The 12,635-nt window shown below is 42.6% G+C and overlaps 1 protein-coding gene and 1 pseudogene across 1 annotated transcript in view; one reads left to right on the top strand and one right to left on the bottom strand.

Moving 5' to 3' along the window:
- Positions 1-1,280, bottom strand: part of LOC103287977 (broad substrate specificity ATP-binding cassette transporter ABCG2-like) — a 40,414-nt gene extending 39,134 nt beyond the window's left edge. Inside the window, exon 1 of the mRNA XM_054727539.1 lies at positions 1,276-1,280. The gene's annotated coding sequence lies outside the window, so the exon portion shown is untranslated. The remainder of the gene's footprint in view (positions 1-1,275) is intronic.
- A 10,314-nt stretch (positions 1,281-11,594) lies between these two features.
- On the top strand, positions 11,595-12,370 carry LOC114232262 (40S ribosomal protein S6-like; annotated as a pseudogene).
- Positions 12,371-12,635: the final 265 nt, after the last annotated feature.

The raw sequence follows: 12,635 nt of genomic DNA, 5'->3' as shown, positions 1-12,635 counted from the left end.
TAGTTGAGCATCAACCTATGAAGGAGGAGGTCAGGGTTTGATTCTGGTCAGGTTGCATGCCCGGGTTTTGGACTCCATCTTCATAGGGGGCATGCAAGAGGAAGCTGATCAATGATTCTCTCTCATCACTGATGTTTCTATCTCTCTCTCCCTCTCCCTTCCTCTCTGTAATCAATGAAAATGTATATTTAAAAAGAGTAAAAAGAATAGAGACTCTAAATCTTTAAAAATAATGTAAAATACCTCATTAATCACTTTTATATTGATTACATGTTTGGTAAAAATATTTTGGATTTATTGAGTTCAAAAAGATATATTAACATTAAAAAATAATACCCAACTCCATTTTAAAACTGCCCTGCAATAAAGAGCTCTATCAGCTCATAAAACTATAATAGAAAAACCTTGGAACCCCTATCATAGAGGTAGACACAACTCTGAATACATAAACTCCAACTGAATATCAATTAAATATCTAATAAGTCCAATAGGAAGAATATGAAAATTACTCAAAACTCGTAAAACAAGGAAGAAATGAGTGGAGTTAAACCTATCTAGCTGGAAAAGAATTTTATGATATGATTCAAGATCAGAGACTACATGATCACCTTCGCCTCCTATTACTGTTTTTGCGATTTGGGTGGTAATTTTGGAGGTTATGACACAGGCATTACAAAAAAAAAAGGCTTAGCCAGGCAGTGAAGGATAAGAGAAAGTTTTCTGAATTTATAGCCCCAGGCTTTATATCACTGCTTATAATGCTTCTTCAATCAGTAAGAAAATAAACTTCAAGATTGTTTGAGATGACATATTTAATTAATGGGTAAACATACTTAAATTCCAGAAAGATTTAGAATTAAGTATAAAAATGATTACGAAAATCAATCCAGCACTGGTCGGGTAGCTCAGTTTGTTAGAGTCTGGTCCTGATACACTGAGGTCATGGGTTCATCCCCAGTCAGGGCACATACTAGAATCAACCAATGAATGAACAAATAAGTGGAACAACAAATCTCTCGATTTCCCTCTCTTTATCCCTCTCCCTCTTTTTCTAAAATCAATTTTTAAAAAGAGGTACATATATACAATGGAATATTACTCAGCAATAAAAAGGAATGAAATCTTGCCATCTGTTACAACATGGATGAATCTAAAGGGTATTATGCTAAGTCTTTCATATTCAATATCAAATGAAACTGGGAGGGACTAATTAAAACCTAGTCATCTCAATTGAACAGTTTTCTATTTTCCACCAAATGTACTCCCAACACCCACCGGCCTTTCCGGCCACTGGCATCCCAAAGGGCTGTCACCACTCACTCAGCAGTTCCAGGGCTGGGATCTCAGGGTCCGTGTGCTCAGAGGCAGAGCACTCACAGTCATTCACAGAACCGCGGAGATGAGTGCCCCAGACCGCCCCTGCACAAGCTAAGGAAGCAGGCCCTACTTCACAAGGGCGTCAAGCATTTGCTTTCCCAGCCTGAAGCTGTTCCAAAACCTCCCGGCTCCTTTCCAGGCTGCCTCCTGCCAGGGACCCCCTCTCTCCGGAGGGCGCTCCTGGACTCCCGCTCCCCTCCTGCGCGCTCGGGACGGGACTCGTCTGTAACCACCGACTCGGGTCAGCCCCGGGCGGGAAAGCCGGGCAGGAGGCGACCTTCCCGGGACCAACGCCCACAGCCCCACCCGCAGCCCGCCCACCGCGCCCGCGCGCTCCCCGCGCGCCCAACACTCACGCGCGCGGCTAACACCTGGGAAGGCGCCGGCCCGCGGTCGCGATCACGGTCACGGTCACGGTCAGGAGCTTTGGGCAGCGGTCGGCGAGCCGGAGGCGAGGAGAAGAGCACAGTCCGAGCGAAGGAGGGTTTCACCTGGCACACCTCCACCTCGGGCTTCGGACGGGAGAGCGCGCCGCCCCTCCCTCGCGCCCCGGGCTCTCGGGGTCCGCGCCCGCGGGAGGGCGGAAGGCGTGGCGCCGCCTGCCCCGCTGGATAAGCTTGAGGTGGAGCCCGCGCCCGGAGTAGCGCAGGTACCGAGTTCCGCGCTGGACCCGCCACTCCCCAACCCCACCCCCACCGTGGGCCCGGGTCACGGACACAGCTGTCCCAGAGCATCCAGAGGCAACCCAAAAACTCTGTGTCGTAGGAAATGGACAGTTGGCCACGAGCCCGCGTGATCCCCGGACGCCACCCCAGCTCGTCCATACCTCGTCTCCCTGCGTGGATCTGGTCACCAACGGGGCCCGCGCCTAAGACCAGGGGACGCGGACGCCTAGGCTTTCTTCACTGTCACGAGCTGAGCATCCAGAGCAAGTGGTGGCCTCTATTGAATGGGCTTCTGAGACATTAGGTTCCTGCGCCCCAGGGCCAATGGAATCAGGAGCTAAATCTATGGGGCAACTAGGGGATGGGTGGAAAGAAAACTTTTTGAATGAAAATATTAGTGGAATCAGTTTAAATGCATTCTTCACAGTCCTGTAAGTACGGAAAAGCTGGAAAGTGATTTGCAGATTCGGGAAAGTGCTAGTTATCAGGCTTTCTGAGTGTGAATGGCCATGCCCAAATTCACCTGTTGCATCAACTCCCGGAAATTAGTACCTGCATCTAGGTAGTTTCTGGTTTGTATTTACAAACAAAAATTATAATACCCATTAAATTGTTTCTTAGACCCGAAGAATTACTGTTAATTCTTTACCCCATACAAGGAAGTTTTAGCCAGGAGTCTTAGATAAGAATATTGATTATACAGTTTTAAAATGATATTAAAAATGCAATACTGTATACTTTTAAAGGACTTAAAAGTATATATCTATTAAGCACCCAAACACTCGGGTGAAATTGGGGTTGTTGGTGGTAGTTTTTGTTGTTGTCGTTATTCAATTTCTGAATCACATGAAAGACCCTTAAAACCCCACATACAAATACATTTGTCATTTTAAGCCAAGATTGGGAAAAATTCTCCAGAGCTGGCTCTTGATAACTGTTTGCAAAATTAAAAAAAACAAAACACCTTCTAAAGATAAAACTTTATTGATATCAGTAAAAATGAAAAAATTTCCAGCAACCTCTAAAGGCAACCAAGAGGGGACTCCTAAAAATGGAGAAAACACACATGAAATTGATGAAAAAGCACATAAAAAACAACAGGATAGTACGTTGAATATAGCATTGTGCAATTATGTAAAATAAAAACAAACCAAAAAACCATACATAGAAAATAGTTGACAATACAAAAAAATGTTTGTTTTCTGGGTAATAACATGACTATTTTTTTCTTCTGCTTTAGTGAAATTTTCTAAATTTGATATAATACAAATATATAACTTTTATATTGGGAAAAATGAGTGCTATTTAAAGGCAAAAATAGATAAAATGTCAGTGTTTACTTTTAGTAAGTGTACAGATGTAAAATAGATAGATGACAATCCTTAGAGTCATATCCTCATCCAACATAGGGCTAAAATCACTAAAACAAACAACAACAAAACTTTCTGCCTTGTTTTTAGTCTAATTTTAAAAATATTTTTATTTGTGATTTCTTCATATTGGAACATTCGGGGTCTAAACTTTTATTGTTTTTAAAATATATTTTTAATGACTTCAAGAGAGAAAGGGAGAGGGAGAAAGAGATAGAAAGATCAATGGTGAGAGAGAATCATTGATCAGCTGCCTCCTGCATGCCCCGCACTGGGGATCGAGCCCACAACCTGGGCATGGGCCCTGACCAGGAATTGAAACTTGACCTCCTGGTTTATAGGTTGACACTCAACCACTAAGCCATACCGTCTGGGCTAAACTTTTCTTTTCAGGCTACCTTCCAATATACACACTGATTCCAACTCTCTTGAGGGTAAAAAAGAAAAACCATCCTATATTCCTATATAATAAAAGCCTAATATGCTAAGTGTCCAAATGTTTGACTGTATGACTGTTCGACCAGTCTCTATGATGTGCACTGACCACCAGGGGGCAGATGCTCTGACCAATAGGTTAGCTTGCTGCTGGGGTCTGGTGAGAAGGGTTGGACATGCCCTGGAGCCCTCCTGTGGCCCCTCCCCAGCCCCAATCATGCACCAGTGGGGTCCCTCAGCCTGGCATGCACCCTCCCCTAATCCAGGACCCCTTGGGTGATGTCAGAGAGCCATTTTGGCCCAATCCCCACAGGCCAGGCTGAGGGTGCCCACCGGTGCACAAATCCGTGCACCGGGCCTCTAGTGTAAATATAATACAAACAGCCCACAGGTACCTACTTCATTCTGAAATGTTACCATCCTCTTTCACTTTCATAAATATACTCTACTCCTTCCTTTGTATGTGGTCACCAGTCTCATCAGTTCTTCATTTACAGTGTTTAAGGAAGCTCTTCTCATGCCCTCTGACCTTCTATTAGCTTAGCCTTTCATTACTTTATATCTGGAATGTTTTCTAACTTTTCTCTACTCACAACACTCTCTCCTCTAATCCAACCTAAACTATCCTACACCTCGTTCCCAGTACAATCTTTATTCTAGAACCGACGAAGTCTTTCTTCACATCCGACTTGTTATGAATTAACAAAATACTGCTATGAGAACAAATTGTTGAAACATCATTTGTCCTTCTTCCCACAGAAAGAATCAGCTCCAAACTCCTGAGCCTGAGCAGCACAGCCACCACAGCCTGGTACCAAGAGGCCTGTCCCCACTCTTCTTTTGTGAGACAGCCGTGCTGCAATGCTAGAGGGCCAACGTGCCTCTCACAGTCATCCCTCTGATTTCCCCACCCTGGCCCTTTGCTCACAGTCTTGCTTCTCAGGCCTTTCCCCACTCTCACATCTTCAAATCTAAGGTATTTTTAAAAATATGTTCTTATTGATTTTTAGAGAGAGGGATGGAGAGATAGAATCATTAATGGGAAGTTTACAGAAGTTAGATATAGGCCTCACCTTTGGATAAGTCAAAATGTGGGGATTTACAGAAGTCAGTATACGTATAACTCTACTCCTAGCAACATAGTAAGGATACCAGCTGGATCATAAAGGAAAGACACAGGCAGAGTCTGCAGTACTCCCTGTGCAGGCTTCCTTAAGACCTCTCTCTCCCACACGGGGTCACGCAGAGCACACTCTTCCCAGCAATGAACACTCAACAACATGTGTGCAATATTTTGCCCCAGGGGAGCCCACTAGAGACTTAGAGCCCAAGCTTCATTTTGGGGGCTGAGTATGTAGACACATTCTGCCTAGAATGTATCAAAATGTCAGACTCCCAGACATCCAGCATAAACCATATTGTCTGCACAAACAATCTAAGCAAACTGAACCACTCTTAACAGTTAGCTGTTGACTGGGGACACCCTGTGACCCCACTTCCCAGATACCAGCTAAGGGCCAATCTTGGGAGCAGGCCTTTCTGAGGATAGCAGTCCCCGATGTGCTGTGTTAACTGTTTTCTGCAAAGTAAGGTACTCCCATTTTCTAACTTAACAAACTAAATCTTACCAATTGCTCAAATAACCCATTTAAAGCAAATAATTAAAATCATAAATATGGTCAATCTTAGTTCTTTTAAATGTCCTATCATTTTCTATAAATGTAGTAAGATTTCAACTTTAAGTCAAAAAACCTAAATCACTTATTTAATCACACATTTGAATTGGACAGGCAAAATTGTTCTCAGAGGCCAAATTCTATTCAATCATATAAATATCCTATATAATAAAAGGCTAATATGCAAATCAACCGAATGGCAGAATGACTGGTCACTATGACATGCACTGACCACCAGGGGGCAGACGCTCAGCACAGGAGCTTCCCCCTGGTGGTCAGTGCACTCCCACAGGGGGAGCAGCACTCAGCCAGAAGCCGGGCTCACGGCTGGCAAGTGCAGCGGCGGTGGTGAGAGCCTCTCCAGCTGCTGTAGGACATCCCCTGAGGGCTCCCAGACTGCAAGAGGGTGCAGGCAAGGCTGAGGTAACCCCCCCCCACCTTTGTGCACTGGGCCTCTAGTATAAAATAACCAAAAGGATAAATTCTTTAATATAAAAATATTAACATGGATTTGATTATCTTAAACACTTCTATGATCAATTCTAAATCTTCTTAGAATGAAAGTTGCTTTAATACTAAAAAAACTAAATGGCTCACTAGCATTGATGGCAGATATGCCAGCAGTTGGCATTAGCGTGATTTGGAAACTGGAGATTTTTACAGAGAATGATTTCTTGCCCTGTCCCTGATCTGTGGTTGATAGGTAACTTCAAGATGAGTTGTTGTGATATCCCTGCATTTATGTTTCATATGAGCTAATTCTGAATGCCAACTGGCATCTATAATTTACCCTAGATTAAGCATTGATAGGATACTACTTTATTTTTTAAAATTTTGGTCTAAATTTAAAGCTTTTTATTTTTTATTTTTATTATTTTTTTTAATAAATCTTTATTGTTCAGATTATTACAATTGTTTCTCCTTTTTTTCCCCCATATCTCCCCATCACCCGGTTCCCTCCCCCCTGTTGTCCTTATCCATAGGTGTATGATTTTTGTCCAGTCTCTTCCCATACCCCCCACACAGACACCCCTTTCCCCCTGAGAATTATCAATCCACTCCCATTCTATGCCTCTGATTCTATTATGTTCACCAGTTTATTCTGTTCCTCAGATTTTTAATTCTCTTGATTTTTAGAATCACTTGTTGATAGATATTTGTTGTTCATAATTTTTATCTTTACTTTTTTCTTCTTTTTCCTCTTTTTAAAGAATACCTTTCAGCATTTCATATAATACTGGTTTGGTGGTGATGAACTCCTTTAGCTTTTTCTTATCTGTGAAGCTCTTTATCTGCCCTTCAATTCTGAATGATAACTTTGCTGGGTAGAGTAGTCTTGGTTGTAGGTTCTTACTATTCATCACTTTGAATATTTCTTGCCATTCCCATCTGGCCTGCATAGTTTCTGTTGAGAAATCAGCTGACAGTCGTATGGGTGCTCCCTTGTAGGTAATTAACTGTTTTTCTCTTGCTGCTTGTAAGATTCTCTCTTTGTCTTTTGTCCTTGGCATTTTAATTATGATGTGTCTTGGTGTGGTCCTCTTTGGATTCCTCTTGTTTGGAGTTCTGTGCGCTTCCTGAATTTGTAAGTCTATTTCTTTCACCAGGTGGGGGAAGTTTTCTGTCATTATTTCTTCAAATAGGTTTTCAGTATCTTGCTCTCTCTCTTCTGGCACCCCAAAGATTCGGATATTGGTACGCTTAAAGCCATCCCGGAGGCTCCTTATGCTATCCTCACACTTTTGGATTCTTCTTTCTTTCCGCCTCTCTGGTTGGGTGTTTTTTTCTTCCTCATATTCCAGCTCTTTGGTTTGACTCTTTGGGTGCAGTGGTCTACTCTGTATATTCTTTATTTCAGACAGTGTATGCATAATTTCTGACTGGTCCTTTTCCATTTTTTTTTGGTATTCTCATTAAGGTCCTTGAAGGTCTCTTCAAGTTTCTCAGCGGTTTTTAGAAGATTCTTGAGTAACCTTATAAATATGGTTCTGAACACTGTGTCGTCCATTAGTTTGCTTTCATCTATCTCTCCTACTTGTGACATACTTCGATGTCTCCACATTTTGGCTGCCTCCCTGTGTTGATGGAGTGGCTTTGTGTGGTCGGTGACCTATAGGGGCCGGTAGCTCAGCTTCCCCAATCACCCTAGGTGGTCGCTCTTGGTACTCCCCTTTGTGGGCTGAGTGGAAAGTCTTGGTGTAGTTAAAAGCCCTAATTGCTGTTGGTACACTGGGAGGAATTGACCTCCGGTCCAATTGGCTGTGAGGGCCTGCTGTGTCTATAACGGAAGAATTGCTGTACTGGAGACACAGTAGGGCTTTGGTGCTCACTGAGTCTGCCTCTTGAATGTGTCCCTTATGAGAGTGGTTGAAATCTGGTGTCGTCCACACGACAGAAAAGTCACTCTCACTCTCCGACCGATGGCTGAGAGTCCCATAGGTGTCTGGGTCCCCCGCGAGTCCCCAGAAACTGGAGTTCAGAGTGGTTGGGATTGTTGGTATCACTGGCGGGAATTGATCTCCAAGCCAGTTGGCTGTGAGGATCAGCAGTGTCTCTGCTGGGAGAGCTTCTGTGCTCAGCTTGGATGGGGCGGAGTCTCAGGGTGGCGCAGACAAGCTTTGGTTTCCCGTCTGCTCCGCCCTAAGAGGGCCGGTTCCTCCGTGCCCAAATTAATGGCTGCGCGCCTCTGAGAGAAGGCTGCTCTCAAGCCTCGTCCGCTGCCAAACAGCCCAGTTTCTCCCCGACCACAGCTGGATTTCAGTGCAGTCGGGCGGCCCTGCTTTTCTCCCAAACAAGAAAGCTAGCCACGCAGTGTCTGCTGCCCTCCCTCTCCTCGCGCTGCGAGCAAGTCTGCCACGTATTCAGCCGCCCGCCCTTTCCGCGCTCATGGATCTCCGCACCTCCACAGCTCCTGAGGCTCAGCGTCCCCCTCTCTGTTTTTCCTCTAGTTGTAGGTTTTCCACTCTGCCAGCTTTCTGGTGGTTCTGGATGGTGTGCGCTCTGTTTTCCAGTTGTAGTTTCAAAATTGTTGTGGTAGGCAGCAGTTAGGTGTTTACCTTATGCCGCCATCTTAGTTTCCTAAATTTAAAGCTTTTTAAACATAATTAAATTCTTTATTCTTTCATATTCCTGCTATCTTTTAGGACTACACATTTTTTAGATACTTATCAGATTGAATATTTGATATTCATTGCTTATGATTTTATCTATGTGGTCACAACTTTCAAAGTTATTTTCCCCGTTTTTCAGCAAAATTGAGTGGAAGGTATAGAGATTTCTCATATATCCTCTGCAATCAACATACCACCAGAGTGGTGCACTTGTTTATCAACTGATGAACCTACACATCATAATCACCCAAAGTTCAGAATTTAAATTAGGATTCACTCTTAGTGTACATTCTACAGATTTTGACAAATGTATAATGATATGGTATCCATTATTGTAATATCATACAAAATAGTTTTCCTGCCTTATAAATCCACTGGCAACCACCAATTATTTTGCTGTCTGCATAGTTTTGTCTTTTTTTCAATGTCATATAGCTAGAATCATACAGTATGTAGCCTTTCCAGACTGACTTCTTCACTTAATAATATGCATTTAAGTTTTCATCACTTGATAGCTCATTTCTTTTTAATGCTGAATAATATGCCATTGTCTAGATGTACCACATTTTATCCATTCACCTACCAAAGGATATCTTGGTTGCTTCCATTTTGGCAATTATAAATAAAGCTTCTATGAACATTCATGTTGAGTTTTTGTAAGGACAAGTTTTCAGCTCCTTTAGGTAAATCTTGATGCTGGGACTTCTCAATGGTGCCCAGCAACTCGTACCTTGTTTCCCTATTCTATTCACTTTTCTATTATCCTATTTCAATATTTCATGATTTCTTCCTCCTCAGTACTCTCTCCCATAGTCATTCTTAGCTTATATATAACCTAATTCCCTACTTTATTAAAAAAATTGAGGCAAGAGGAAGAGACTTCTAGGTTCCCTGCACCATATCTGCCCACCTATGAGCATACTCTGCCTTCCCTCCTATGACTCTGGCCTAGGTGAACTGCCCATGCTCCTGTCTAAGGCCTAAGGCAACATCTCCATTTGCAGTAAATCCCACCCCCTTTCCAACTCAATGAGAACAATTTCCCCCTTTCTCTTCTACATCATCAGATATAGATATAGATAGTATTCTATATATGCTATATAGTATCTATATATCTTATACTTATGTATCTATGGAAGTTTATCTACATCTATATCTGTCCCTCTTTACTGAATCATTCCCAACAGCATACAAGCATGCTGTTGTTTACTGATTTCTTCTCCAACATCTCTCTTCATCTCACATCTTCTGACCACTGCTCTATTGCTCTGCTCTCTTTTACAACAAAACTCTTCAAAAGAACTCTCTATACTTGCATCCCCAGTCCATCTTCTATTCTCCCTCACCCAATCAGAACCAGGAGACATAACACTAAGTTGTTGTTTTAAGCCTCTTAGTTATAGAGTGGTTTGTATGCAGTGAAGGGGAACTGGAACAATACCCCATAGAGAGCCTATCCCCTGACAGGATTACATGACTTTGCCAACCTGCATCTGCAGAAGCCTGGGGAGGAACTGAGGGTGTAGATTCTAAGGGTGTTAAGACAACAGGGTTAAAATATAATAATCAAGCCCAATTAATTGATATGAAAATTTTTCAAACAATATAACCTTACACCTAAGGTAATTAGAAAAAGAACAACAGACAAAGCCCAAAGTGAGTAGAAGGAAGAAAATAAAAAAGATCAGAGTGGAAGTAAATGAAATAGAGTCTTAAAAAAAAACAGTACAAAAGATCAATGAAACCAAGAGCTAGTTCTTTGAGAAGACAAACAAAACTGATAAAATTTTAACCAGGTTCAAGGAAAGAAGAAAGAAAACCCAAATAAAATAAGAAATGAAAGAGTTGACATGACAACAGACACTACAGAAATACAAAGGTGGACCTCAAAAAATAAGATAAAATCTCAAATAAATGCACTGACTTGGGTAAATTCCCCCGGTTTTGGAGTATAACAAAATAAATACACTGACTTGGGTAAATTCCCCCGGGTTTTGGAGTATAACATGTTGGTTGGAATACTGGGGATAGTGCTAACAGTTTGGAAAGGTCGGCTAATGAAAGCCTGGACTTAATGATAGCCCAGAGTTAATGAGGTTGAAATGCCAGCAAGCTTTGGGAAAAGAGAAATAGACTCATAATGTGCAACTTACTCAGTCACCTCCACTCTAGATCCCTTTGGGAAGGTCTAAAAGATGCTCCTTTCATCAAGACATTAGGATATGCATTAGCGAGGCAGGTTCCAGCATCCTTAAAGAGCTCCTTGGCATTACTTATAGTTGGGGCTGGGTAGTTTCTTTGGTGTACATTGCAGGAGGTTTAGCAGCATATCTGGTCTCTGCCCACTAGATGTCAGTAGCACACACACATCCCATCCCTGTAACAGCCAAAATGTTTGCTAAACCATTGCCAAATATTCCCTGGTTTACCAGATTTAGCAAATAAAAATACAGATTAAGTTTGGGTTTCAGATTCAGATGATTGCATGAGGGCATACTTATACTAAAGCATTGTTTGTTGTTTATCTGAAATTAAAATTTAACTGGGTGCCCTGTTGGTTATTTGGCAGCCCTACCTGAGGGGCAAAATCACTCCTGGTTGTGAACCACTGATCAAAGACAGTGCTTCCCAATCTTTTAATGTTCTGGGACTCTCATTAAAACACTAATGCTTGGAACCACGCCCCAGGATTCTGATTTAGTAGAACTGGGGTAATACCTATGAATTCGTATTTTTAATGAGTTCCCAGATGTTGCTAATCTTTCTGGTCCAGGGATTTCTCTTAAAAAGAACAGCGCCAGAGAGATTTGCTCGGTGACTACACCTGAGCAAAGGAAATATCCAATGCTTCTGGGGATTATTAAATACTTCCTGTGAGATTACATTGAACCTCGGTAACACAAAATGCCACAAGGTTAAAAAATTCAGAATAGCTCTTTTTTCGTGGCACCTCAGAGGCTTTCAGCTTCTTCAGGATGAAGCTCAACATCTCTTTCCCAGCCACTGGCTGCCAGAAACTCATTGAAGTGGACGATGAACGCAAACTTCCTACCTTTTATAAGAAGCGTATGGCCACAGAAGTTGCTGCTGACACTCTGGGTGGAGAATGGAAGGATTGGTGTTCAAATCAGTGGTGGGAACGACAAACAAGGTTTCCCCATGAAGCAGGGTGTTTTGACCCATGGCCGTGTCCACCTGCTGCTGAGCAAGGGGCACTCCAGTTATAGACCAAGGAGAACTGGAGAGAGAAAACGCAAATCTGTTTGGGACAGTATTGTGGATGCCAATCTCAGTGTTCTCAACTTGGTCACTGTAAAAAAAAAAAAGGGGGGAGGGGGAGAGAAAGATATTCTTAGTCTCACTGATACCCCGGTGCCTCGATGCCTGGGGCCCAAAAGAGCTAGCAGATTCCACAAACTTTGCAATCTCTCTAAAGCAGATGATGTCCGCCAATATGTTGTGAGAAAGCCTCTCAACAAAGAAGGTCCGAAACCTAGGACTAAAGCATCCAAGATTCAGCGTCTTGTTACTCCACATGTCCTGCAACACAAACGCAGCATATTGCTCTGAAGAAACAATGTACTAAGAAAAATAAGGAAGAGGCCGCAGAATATGCTAAACTTTGGACTAGGAGAATAAAGGAGGCCAAAGAAAAACGCCAGGAACAGATTGCCAAGAGACGTAGACTGTCCTCTCTGAGAGCTGCTACCTCTGAGTCTGAGTCCAGTCAAAAATAAGATTTTATAACTAACAAATAAAGGAGAGCAAATACCAAGAAAATTCAGAATAGGGGCTTATGGAAATCAGCAGATAGATGAAGTCTTGGCTTAAGTTAGTCTAACCACGGATCGCCACATGGGGTGACAGCTATTATGGTAGGAAGCGTCAAATGGAATCCCCTGGAACTGCCCTCCCACTCCTGCCTCTCCTCTACCAAGACAGGAACCCAAAAGTAATACCACATCCCTGAGGGAGTTGCAGGGATTAATGCTGACAACAGAG

The sequence above is a fragment of the Eptesicus fuscus genome, chromosome 2, assembly GCF_027574615.1.
Source record: "Eptesicus fuscus isolate TK198812 chromosome 2, DD_ASM_mEF_20220401, whole genome shotgun sequence".
NCBI classification, from domain to species: Eukaryota; Metazoa; Chordata; class Mammalia; order Chiroptera; family Vespertilionidae; genus Eptesicus; species Eptesicus fuscus.
This window is presented reverse-complemented; position numbering and strand designations above follow the sequence as displayed.